Here is a 13,382-nt window from a genome sequence, read left to right as displayed (position 1 = left end):
GGGGTAAATTTATAGTCTCTTTGAAAGTTAAGATTTTTTTTGAAATCTTTTAATATTCGAATCTTCGAATCTTAGGCATTTAATAAAAATTCTGTTTTTAACAACTACGAGTCAAAATGTAAATATATTTAGTTAATTTCTTATATTCATTCTTGAATTCTTATTTTGAATGACTTTTCCTCTAAGAATAAGGGGAATAATATCCTATTACTCAAAACTAATAATGTTGGGATTTCATGTATTGTTAATATGACAACCAATAATATTGTTAATATTGTTAAGTTAATTTTTTAATAATTATCTTTTTATATTTTTAACATTGTTTAAACAGTTTTTTTTTTGTTTTTGTCATTATCTCAAATCTCTTCTATTAAATATTAACTTCTACACATGTCAAAATCTCAAATTAATAACTTGACATATGTCAAAATCTTATTAATGGCTAACTTTCAAAACCCAACTTTATATAATAAGATATAAAAAGATAATTATTAAAAAATTACAAAAATTAAACAGTCTTTTAAAAAACGATTTGAAGGAGATTATATATTCATAATATTCGAAATTATAACATTATTTACTTATTTTTAATTTTAAGTTATTAATTTAACAAAAAAATAGAAAAGGGAATAAGAAGAATGTACAGTTAATTATTAATTTTAAAAAATGTAAATACTCACTTCTATATAAACATAGATCTGTCTCACATTTTTTTTCTTACAAAATAATTTATTCAAAAACACTGCCTTTAAACTTTGTCTATTGGTAAAAAAGTTTTATTGAGAAGGTAAATTTTCCTTATGTTTTTTAAACCAAAACTTAAACTTTCTCCTAATTTCACATTTTTTCAGTTTGGAATAGGTAAGATTAATATATGCGTATTTTTTTTCTAATACTGTATTTTAATTATTATTGTAGTATTTTTAGATTGTTTTATTTAATTTATATATTCATCTTTGATTTGAGATTCATATATTACTGTGCTTACAATTTTCTACTATTTCTTTAATTATGTCAAATTAATTTTTTTTTTAATTTCTCAACTTTGATTGGTTGGTCATAGACCTTTTTTAATGCATACATAATTATTACCATTCATTCAATCCCAAAAGGAGATTAAGATTACAACAAACATAGATAAATAGATAGATTGGAAAAGCATAAACCGTTTTTGATAAATCCATAGGAGCTCATAGACAGAGGCTACATCATGATGTTTTAAAGACACTTTGATGAATACATTGAGAAATTTAACATTAGTTACTATCAAAAGATTCTGTGATGTTGGAAAATGATTTTTAGTTTCTTTGGTTGCTGGAGCATGCAACTTTGAGATAGCTAAAAGACATGAAGATGTTCTCTTCATACATGAGGAGGGCAGAGCCAGGGTTCTCTCCATGGTAGAGTAGGTTGGACGCATACAAATTTATCTCTCCAAGGAAAGAAGGCGGAGCCAAGGTTCTCTTCATGGTGGAGGAGGTTGGAAGCAAGGTTCCCTCCATTATAAGGGAGGAGGACGGAGCCGAGGTTCTCTCCATTTTTGGTTATATAATGATACATCATTGATTACTATACTATCTAATATATTTTTTATTCGAGAAGTTTCTTCAACCAACAATTTTAGTGATTAAAGAAATTATGCAAAAGTGAAAATAAATAGACATATAATAGCTGGCTTAATGTGTTCATATAGATATTTTCCTAGGTGGTGGTAAAGAATATATTTGTAACATACAATGTACTTAGGTGTAAAAAAATACACCTAATGGTTGGATAAAATATGCTAATAAAACACAAGCTTACAACAAACATAGATAGATAGATTGGAAAAGCATAAACCGTTTTTGATAGATCCATAGGAGTTCGGAGACACGCTACATCATGATGTGTCAAATACACTACTTCCACGAATACATTATGAATTTTAACATTAGTTACTATCAAAAGATCTGGTGTTGGCAAAGGGTTTTTAGTTTCAATGGTTGTCAGAGCATGCTACTTTGAGATAGATAAATGGCGTGAACATGTTCTCTCCACACATGAGGAGGGCAGAGCCAAGGTTCTCTCAATGGTTGAGGAGGTTGAACGCATGCAAGGTTATCTCCCAAAGGGAGGAAGGCAGAGCCAAGGTTCTCTTCATGGTGGAAGAGGTTGGACATAAGGTTCTCTCAATAAGGAAGGAGAGCGGAGTGGATGTTCTCTCCATGGTTGGTCATGCAATATTGTAACGATACATCATTGATTAGTATACTATATATGTAATATATTTTTTATTCGAGAAATTTCTTGAACCAATAATTTTAGTGATAAAATAAACTATGCAAAAGTGAAAATAGATAGACATATTATATTTGGCTTAATGTGTTTATGTAGATATATTCCTAGGTGGTGGTAAAGAATATATTTGTAACAAATTTTAAAATATTTTTATTAATTTAGTTTTATTTACAAAATTTTAAAATCCGCACATCGGGCGGGTCCTTATCTAGCGTGTTATATAAGGTGATTTCCAAAGTTTTAGCCAATAGGCTGAAGCGTGTGCTGCCAAAGTTTATTTCCAGCAATCAGTCCGCGTTTGTGCAAGATAGATTGTTGATTGAGAATGTGTTATTGGCAACAGAGTTGGTTAAAGATTACCACAAGGACTCTATCTCAAGTCGATGTGCAATAAAAATAGATATTTCCAAAGCTTTTGATTCGGTTCAATGGTCGTTTCTTGCTAAAGCTCTCTCTGCTATGCAGTTTCCGCCATTATTTATTCACTGGTTGATGCTCTGCGTATCTACAGCTTCTTTTTCAGTACAAGTAAATGGGGAACTTGCAGGTATCTTTAGAAGCTCTAGAGGTCTCCATCAAGGTTGCTCTTTATCCCCATATATATTTGTCATCTATATGGATGTCCTGTCTAAGCTGCTTAATAAGGCGGCTGGGAAGCGGTTGATTGGTTACCATCCACGGTGTCGTCAACTTGGTCTCACGCATTTAAGTTTTGCAGATGATCTTATGGTGCTTGCGGATGGTAAGATGCGTTCTCTCATGGGAATACTTGATGTTTTTGCCAAGATGTCAGGGTTAAAGATTAGTATGGAAAAGTCCACCATCTATTTGGCTGGAGGTTCGGTTACGCCAGAGTCTCATCTCCCGTTTTAAGTAGGTCGCTTGCCGGTTCGATATCTAGGATTGCCACTGGTCACCAAGCAGCTCACAATGGCCGATTGCTCTCCCTTGCTTGAACAGCTTCGGAAGCGTATCGGTTCTTGTACAGCACGTCATCTCTCTTATGCATGACGGTTCAATTTGATATCCTCTGTCCTCTGGAGTGTCTATACTTTCTGGCTTGATGCTTATTGTTTCCCTAAGAAATGCTTGGAGGCTATTGATTCCATGTGTTCGGGATTCCTCTGGTCTGGGGTTGATTTGAATCCTAAAAAGGCTAAAGTGTCGTGGGAGGCAGTTTGTAAACCGAAAGCTGAGGGAGGACTTGGTCTAAGGTCTCTCCATGAAGCTAATATTGTGAGTTTTTTGAAGTTAATTTGGCGTGTGGTCTGGAAGGGTAATTCTTTGTGGGTCCGGTTTATGCCAACTTACTGAAGCAGGCTTCTTTTTGGTCAGTTAAGGATTCAACCAGTGTAGGTTCGTGGATATGGAAAAAATTGCTCAAATACAAGGGAATGGCTCGTGATTTTTGTAAAATAGAAGTGGGGAATGGTGAAACTACATCTTTCTGGTATGATTGCTGGTCGGACATGGGTTATCTCTTTGAGCTTGTGGGGGAGAGAGGGATTATTGATTTGGGGATATGTCGGCAGAGCACCTTAGCGGAAGCATGGGATCACCGTCGCCGAAGGCGACACCAGGGGGATCAGCTCAATGAGGTCGAACAGGTCTTCTCCTTAGTGCGAGCTACACGCTTGACAATGGGGGATAAAGCTCTATGGCGTGGAAAGAATGACGTCTTTCGATCCAGTTTTTCCACAAAGGATACGTGGAACCATATTCGAACCACATCGAGTACGGTAGCCTGGCATAAGGGGGTTTGGTTTACTCATTGTACGCCCAAATTCTCCTTCCGTGTGTGGCTTGCTGTCCAAGACCGTCTCTCCACTGGTGCTCGAATGGTTATGTGGAATGGCGGGGCTGCGGGAATGTGTGTTTTCTGCAACTCGACTTTAGAGACTCGTGACCATCTTTTCTTCTCCTGCATGTTCGTCTCGGGTGTTTGGTTAGGCTTGGCAAAGGGTCTACTCAAGGCTGGTTTCTCGACGGATTGGAATACTTTAATTGCTCACACAAGCTCAGTTGCCCCGGGTAGAAGGTTTTCTTATCCGATATGCTCTCCAAGCCACGGTGTATTCTATCTGGAGAGAACGCAATAGGAGGAGGCATGGAGATTCGCCAACTACTGCTGCGAGTTTGATTAGCTGGGTGGATAGACATGTACGCGATCAGCTACTTGCGATTGGGAGAATGGGTGATCAACGTTTTGAACCAGCTTTCCAGCTCTGGTTACATTCACGCATTTAGATTTCTTAGAAACGGTTTCTTGTTGAAATTTTAATTTTTTTTTCAGTCTAAACCATTTGGAAACAGATGCACTAGTTGTAACAAAGTATTTTTTCTTTTGAATATAATTTAACATTAAATTCAAAAAAAAACAAAAGAAAGAGCGAAGCAAACAATGAATTAAGTGAAGAAAGCAAAGAGAAAAGTGCGAAAATAAGTCAAGCATGCAAGCAAAAAATGAAAGAAGTAAGGAAACATATAAACAAGTTAAGCAACGAATGCTATAGTAAACAAAGATCAAAGAAACAGAGAAGGAAACAAGATAAGCATGTAGCCAAATAACGAAAGGAGGAAGTAAGGAAACCAAGAATCAAAAGGCAAGCACACAAACAAGTTAATAAATGAACTGAGAAATGAGCAAGCAAGAAACAAAGAAAGCATCAAGTAAATGAGATAAGCTAGCATGAAAGCAACTAGTGAAAGAAACAAGCAAAAGCAAGTTAAGCAAGGAAATGACGGTTAATGATGCAAGTAAAGAATCAAGCTGTGAATCAAGGAAGCAAACATGCATGAATGCAAGAAACTAAACATAAATGTATGCTATGTGTTAAGAGATTTAAGAGATCAACTTAGATCATGTTATTCTAGGAACCAAGGACCATAACATTATTATTCTCTGTGTTCAATCTCTATAGAATTCTGAAAGTAGGTTAGCTATGAAATACATTACTACATAAGAACAAAAGAGATGGTAATTTCGAATTATAAGAGAAAAAATCGAAATACTAAACTGAAGAAAAAAATGAAACATTCCTTGGACTGGGAGGATAATTAAACTATAAAAACTAAAAGATAACTCCGAAGATCGAAACGAAGGCCCAATCCTTTCTTTTGACTCACCTCCAGTTCGCAGTTTCTTTCTTACCTTGAAATCCTACAGAGGAGAAGACACCTTGACCTCTCGAAAAATACCACTACCAACTGATCAACAAGGAACACATCAGACTCATTGTAGTTCCTTATTTGCATCCTGCAAGTCCACAAAAAAAAGCATAGACACCAACACTTAATAATTACAAGTTTCCCTTTATAGCCTCATCACCGGCACTATGCTCCACTTCTTGTCCTGCACTTAATATGGATGGTCAGATTAGAGCATTAACTTTACCTGAAAACCAAAATGACATTAATATGTTCATGTCGTGACCATCAATTCTGCAGTGGAAAAAATACCTGAAACTGCATATGTTATGATCAATTGGTCATGAACTTGATGAAAACTCTGCATATGGACATTTATGAAATTTACAATACCTTGATTCACTCACAATTCTCTTACCAAATTATGTCGTTCCCTGCTGAATTCTTGTATGGATTGCCAAACCTAAGAACGTCTCCAGGCTGATAAATATTATACCAGAGATACATGTAATAAAGATTGATATGGACATCATCACTGAGCTCTCTGTAAAGTCCAACCACAGCTTCGGCGTTGTCGTAGAAACTGTCCTTGAGAGATCTTACAAGGTTAGGCATCAATGTGGGTTACCAGAGGAAGTGATGTAAGTACTAGAGGTATCAAGTTTCTAATAAGGTTTGGCATGTTTCTTCACATGCTCAGACTCCGAGACATATCTGAATCAAAAATAATTATAAATATCTGTAAAGTCCAACCCACATTGTCAATATCTATGGACCAAGCCAAACGATAAGGAAAAATCATGTAGACTTATTTTTAAAACTAAGAACAACTGCAAAGATTTGAGATTTATTGGTTAGGCATGTTTCTAATAAGGTTAGGCATGTTTCTTCACATGCTCAGACTCCAAGACATATCTAAATCAAAGATAATTATGATTGTAACCCACACTGTCAATATCTATGGACCAATCCAAACGATAAGGAAAAATTATGTAATTGACTTATTTTTAAAACTAAGAACAACTGCAAAGATTTGAGATTTATTGGTCACTTGAGCTGATATTGAGATACCTTAGTCTATCTTGACGTGCTTAACAAAAAATATTTTCGTACTACTGTCTAAAGGCATGTGAAGTAAGTTACTAACCTTAGTGACATTTTCGGTTTTCTCTTTATTGAGAATTTAGAGAGCTTCTTTGTTATCTTGGTCTACCTTCAGCCTTTTATATTCTCCCATATATCTCCTTGTTCAAGATTAAACAGAAGAGTGGGGGTTTAAACTTGCAAAAGCTTCCTGCAAGAGGAGACCAGAAACTGACAAACTTCTCTATCCAAATAAAATCATAACATTGTTAACGAAAGACTCCTAATCGAAATGCTTAAGTCTAATATGATATACATGTATTACTTATCTTCATGACATGAAACAAGCTTTCATCATTCTGGTTTATTCGCTTTTAATTTGTTTGAATGAGTGATCCTCACTTTAGACCTGAAACATATTCACTGTATCATTATCCTTTCACCAAGTTATTTTATGTAGCTTGGAATCTGAATGGGATAATAAAGAGGAAAAAAACACCATGACCTCTATAAAGAGATTGAGACTTGGCTGCTTTGCATGATTGTTCTTACAATCCACGACCAACAAAATCATCTCTCTCTCGAAATGGAACACAGCAGACTCACTGTAGTCCATAAAAAGTAATACCACCTGACCTTCACTACAGAACAGACCTGACGAATATATACATGAATTTATGCTAAATATTTTAATTGAGAAGATATACATGAAAAGCATAGAGCTCTGAGTATCTACAAACTTACTAAGCCATGAGATTTTCTTCCAAGGCCAAATGGTTTATCAAATCTACAGTCATAGAAACAATTTAGTTGTGCCTCAATCTAAACTTAAGGCTTTTAATGTACCTGATAGCTATTGCGGTCAAACCTCTTGGTGGAATCCACAGACAATAGCTATCATTTATCTAATGGAATCTTCCAAATTCCCCAAATAGCATCTGCTATTCTGCATCACAAGGATTATTGAGCCCCAAAAGATGCATGTTAAAAAAAAACACCTAAGAACAAAATCAGAGAGTAAATTAAGTATGAAGAGACGTTAATCTTATCTTTTAGGGTCATGTTCTCAGTCCACGAAAGAAGCCTAAACCTTTGCTTCCTAGTATCTAAAACAACAGGAGTAGAGTTATTTGACAGCTGACCATAACATACATAAAGAAGCTTAAACAAAATAAACTATCTAAGGTATTCTGAACTGTATACTAAAAAAACAAACAAAGAAATTTATATTGTTACATAAATGCCTCTAATCAGTTTTCGTCAGAAAATTCAATCAAAACTTATAACCATGAAATGAAAGGAAAGAAAAGAGCTTAGATAATTTAGTTTAAAAACAAACCTTAAATTTTGACCCGTGCGAAACCTGAAATATTAACAAAGAAATAATCCTGTATTACAGACCCCTAAGGTTCTTCAGGTTCAAATTTCGAATATATAACTTACGACTTGAAATACCTTTACAATTTGAAGTTTTTTTATAGCTCCACCTTAAGCTTTCCGAGTTCCTCCTCCCCTAAGCCCGACGAATCCCCTCTCATAAACTCTTGCTAGTGGAGGGAAGAACAACTAAGAACGTCTCTAGACTGATAAATATTATACCAGAGATACAACTAATAGAGATTGATGTGGACATCATCACCTCCGCTTGAGTCCCGAGTTTTCTGTGAAGTCCAACCAGAGCTTCAACCTTGTCGTAGAAACTGTCCTTGAGAGATCTTACAATGCTTTTTAGCTCATGGCCTTCTTAAACCTTCAGCCTTTTCTATCCTTCCATATATCTCCTTGTTCAATAATATAAAAACAGGTTAGAAATCTTGTTTCTGAAACTTTGCATTGCTTCACACAATTGATATGGCACAAGACCTTTTCTTAGGGATCCTTTTATTCCGCAGACAAGTTCTTCCATTTTTCTTCGTTCATCTCTGCAACCTGCAAGAGGAGACCAGCAACTTACAAACTTCTCTATCAAGATATAATCATGAACTCAACAATGTTATTAAAAGCCTCCTAATCGAGATAAAGAGAGAAATACAAAAACCTCGTATAATAAGCTTACCTAACTATACTTACCTTATCGAGATAAAGAAAGAAATACAAGAATCTTTTATAATAATCGACGTAAGATTCAGCTGTCAAACAAGCTATACTTACAGAGCATTTTCAGTCTGATCGTAAGGGTGATCGTAAGGGTGAGAGGACAAAACCAAAGGACAAGTCGAAAGATACTCCCATTGCAAATATGGATCATGTCAGCTGCGTGTTCCTTTCTAAATACTAAATATTTAAATATCATCTTGGGATTTTTTTTTCAGGCCTCCTTTGAACTTTTGGCTTTCAACAATAACAATCCCAACAAGGCAGTAACATAGATCTTTTCCTTTACCTTAGTGGACACACTGCCAGAAAGATATACAAGGATTGAGGTAAGATTCAGCTGTCAAACTAACTATACTTATGGAGCACTAAAACCATGGAGTTTATTTCATTTTCTTGGGCAGAAAACTGAATCTGCAGATCAAAAGCAGGAATATTGTCACAACCCTTAGATGAATTCCTCGAATAATTAGTAATAAATTCATACTAAATTATGAAAATCCACCGAGTGCTTCAGAGTTGAGGAACAAAAATAGAACAACTAAACTTAACAAGCTTCATTTCTAGAATACTTTTGTCTAGCTTATGTCAATTGGTCTGGATTTATATTTGCTTCTAAGCCTAGTTAATAACCTGGTACTTAAACCTTGTGCTATGAGGTAATCCCGAATCTGGTTGCGAGTAAACGCAAAGTCTCAATCCCTGAAAATAAACCATAAAAACCAAGAAAATGACATATATCCATAAACCATTAAAAGCAATATAGAACATGTTACCATGAAAAAATCTATGATGTTCCACAAATATGTTTAGTGCTCCAGTTTTTATCCAAAACTTCATATTTCTTAGCCACGGACTGCAAAATCCAAAAATAGTTTACAAATGAAATAGTGTACCGTCAGTGAAATTACCCTATGCATTTTAATGCTTATATATTTTAGAAAATGACTGATTAGCTTTAATTACAAACAAAATTGTTATTGGCAGATAGATTAGCTAACTTGTTGTGGATCATGCTAAAATGTTATTAATCATTCATTTCAAACTATAAAATAGAAGAGAATAATATGTTCTTGTACCTTTTAGTGTCATATGAAGAGACATTAATCTTCCATTCATTAGAGGCTTCGTTCTCCAGAAAAGAGAGAATATAAGTAAGGCTATTACTTACCTACCTTTTTTTTACCAGTGATTCTTCTAATTGAGCAAGCTCTTCTGTGTAGAACCTCTCCTGATATCAATGTCAAGTTGAGTAATGTTGCCATCTTATTAACAGTGATCTCATAAGGGATTTTTTTACCTTACTTAGTTGTTCCTATCGCATATAGAGTCTCTCCTTCTCCTCCTAACTTGGAAATAGTTTCTGCCAAGTAGTAATTATACTTCGACGGTCTTGATGATTTCCAACTTTACTAGTGATAGAATATTTTGTTGACCGAACACTGCTGATATTAAAAGTCAAAGATAAACTTTATCTTTCATGGATTGTGATGAAGCTCGTCAAACTTGGAAGCTTCATTCTTCAAGATTTCAGCTCCTTATAGTCTTGCACTTCTCTCAGTAATAAGCTTTACCACTTTTCTGGAGCAGCATCGGCGATTTGAGTGTCACTCAAGCTTATCTTGAAGCAGGTTGTTGGCATCCTTCTCCCATTACACTCACCCTGCAACAACCTTACGTTCTTAATGTTACCAAGCTTCTCTCAACTGTTTTGACTCCCCAACTTCGACTGCTAGTTAGATTCATGTCTCTGAACGGTTGTCAATCTCCGTCCCTGTCCCAAGAGAAAGGCTTTTCATGAGATAGAGTGATTATAGGTACTAGAGGCATCAAGTTTCTGATAAAGTTAGGTATGTTTATTCACATGCTCAGACACCAAGACATATCTGAATCAAAGATAAATATGTAAGCAACCCACATTGTCTATATCTCTGAACTGAAAAAGCAATCTCTGAACTGAAAGATCATGTAACGTTGACTTATTTTTTTACACAAACAAAGAACTGCAAAAGATTTTAGATTGATTCGTCATTGAATCTGATATTGAGCTACCTTTGCCTATCTCGTCTCTTTCTTATGCAAGAAACATGTGTTGTCGTTATTGACTGGCTGACCCCAAAATGATTTTGTACTATTGGCTAAAAACATGTTGATACTAACCTTGGTGACATTTTCGATTTTCTCTTTATTGAGAGAATCTAGAGAGCTTCTTCGTTCTCTTCGTCTCGCTCATGGCTTCTTCTTCTACCTTCAGCCTTTCATTGCCTTCCATTTAAATCTCCTTGTTCAATCATATGCAAACAGGTTAGAATTTTTTTTTTTAACGTTTTATTGATTCACACAGTTGATATAGGACAACCCCTTTTCTTTTGTTCAGCAGAAAAGTTCTTTCACTTTTCTCTAATTCATCTCTGCAGCCTGTAGTAACAATTTATCCGCACAAATTAGATATAAGAGTTTACCTGTTTAACCTCTCGCAAGGCAAGCACTTCTTATAAGAAACACCTAGGCACCAACATTTAATAAATCGAAGTTTCCCTTTGTAAGTCTCATCACCAATAATCTCTATACTCCAATCTTGTTCTGCACTTTAATATGGATGATCAGATTAGATAGAAACAAGATGTCCATGTCCATAACATTAATATGTTCATGTCCATGTGCAAACCTACATGACTAAAAACATGTTTTACCAAGATTGTCGTGACCATTAAAAATACATGAAACTGCATATGTTTTGATCAATGATCATGAACTTGATGAAAACTCTCTTCTATGGTTCCCCTGTTGAAAATGCACATTTATCAACTAAACTCGACATACGGAAAAAAAATAAATAAAGGCTTCTAGTAGAAATTCATCATCTTATAGTAGCACAAAGGTTTATAAGAATATCAAGTTGAAAGTGGAAACCTGGACGGTGAAAATTGTTCCAAAAGCGGGAACCATAGATATTCTTCTCTTGGATTGTGAGAGGGTGAAAGAGATTGGAAATGACTAGACCTTCAAAATAAAAATTTCGCTTGTCAGAGAAGGCAAGAAAATATTCAAGCAAATGCTCACTTTTGCAGTTTCAAGAAACAAAAAAAAAAAAAAACAGAAGATATTATTTTGTGAAAAGTTTGTATTTAGAACACATTCTTTTTAGTGTTGCAACTAGCTTTTGACGTCGGACTCGAATGGCTGCAACAAAAGAAAGCAAAAATCTCTAGTCAGAACCAGCGAAAGTGAAACAAGCCAAATGGTGTTTGATCACATATAGCCTAATTAATCGTCTACTGCATAATAAGAAAAGATAAAAATAACTCGAAAAAAAAAAGATTAAAGAAACATACTTCCGGAGGAGGAGTCAACTTGAGCAAAAAAGAAGATGATGCATATCCTTTAGAGCTCCATTGCAATAGATCTGAAATAAGTATAACAGTGTCTAAGAGGTACGCGTCATTATATGATTCCGAATTGATCAGAACACACTAAACCATCAAAACCAAGACCCGAACTTTATTTTCTTGATTTCGCATGCAAAAGTTTTTACTGTTTTTCCACGAATTTGTTTCCTGCTCCAGATTTTTGTCTTTTTTCTAGAACTTCATCTTTATTAGCTACGGATTGCAGTCGTTTAAAGCTAAAAAATCCAAGACAGTATACAAATGAAATAGTGTAGCATCAGTGGGAATGAACACATAATGACACACCAGTACAGACATTACAAAAAATAAACTGGCCTATGCGTAAGAAATAATCATGAGATCAATAAAATAAATAACAACTTACAAGTGGATTTCGTATTTCGTGGCTGGTTGATCGTCTTGTTTTACTCCAAGATTAAGTTCTTCCAGAAACTTCTACCACAGCTCACATGCTCTAGAAATGGATATTAGCTAACTTGTAGTGGATCCTACGCCCCGAGAATTTACATACAAAGAAAAGAGAAAATATGTATATACGTAAGGCAATAACTTACCTTGAGTGATTCTTCCTTTTCTTTGTAGAACCTCTCTCCTATTCAGGTACCACTGTCACCTCTTTTTTCCCTACTACTAATTCTACAGGGGTAAGTGAGTAAGTGTTGCCATCTTATTAACAGTGGTTTCATAAGGAGTTTGTTGGCTTACTTAGTTGCGCATATCATCTATATAAGCTTCTCCTTATCCTCCTCAAACTTGGAAACAGTGTCTAGCAAGCAGAAACACATGTTCATTAGTTTCAGGTAATATCCCACTTAGCTAATCAATGAAAACTTTGTGGCACCGTACACTACTCATCTTAGTGGTGTACACTACTCATCTTAGTGGTGAGAGAGGACAAAACCAAAGGACAATAGAAAGAATACCTTTCAGTTCATGAATTTGTTTGATGAAGCTCCTCAGACTTGGATAAATTCATCCTAGTACAAGATACTCACACAGCAAATATGGATCATGTCAGCTCTTTGTTCCTTTCTACAGACTAAAAATTTAAATCTCATCTTGTGATATTTTGTTCAGACCTCCTTTGAACTCTTTGACTTCCAACAATATCCATCCCAGCAAGGCGGTAATATCCCAGTCTTTCTTTCTCAAGTGTCGACTTCACCTCAGTGGACACATTGCCAGAACAGAAAGATATACAAGAATTAAAGTAAGATTCAGCTGTAACTTACAGAGCATTAGAACCAGCAAGGCAGTAACATATACAAGAATTAAAGTAAGATTTAGCTGTAACTTACAGAGCATTAGAACCATGGACTTCGTTTCATCTTCTTGGGCAGAAAACTAAATCTCATTCAATTATACTGTAGC

The sequence above is a fragment of the Camelina sativa genome, chromosome 6 (genome assembly GCF_000633955.1).
Source record: "Camelina sativa cultivar DH55 chromosome 6, Cs, whole genome shotgun sequence".
NCBI classification, from domain to species: domain Eukaryota; kingdom Viridiplantae; phylum Streptophyta; class Magnoliopsida; order Brassicales; family Brassicaceae; genus Camelina; species Camelina sativa.
This window is presented reverse-complemented; position numbering follows the sequence as displayed.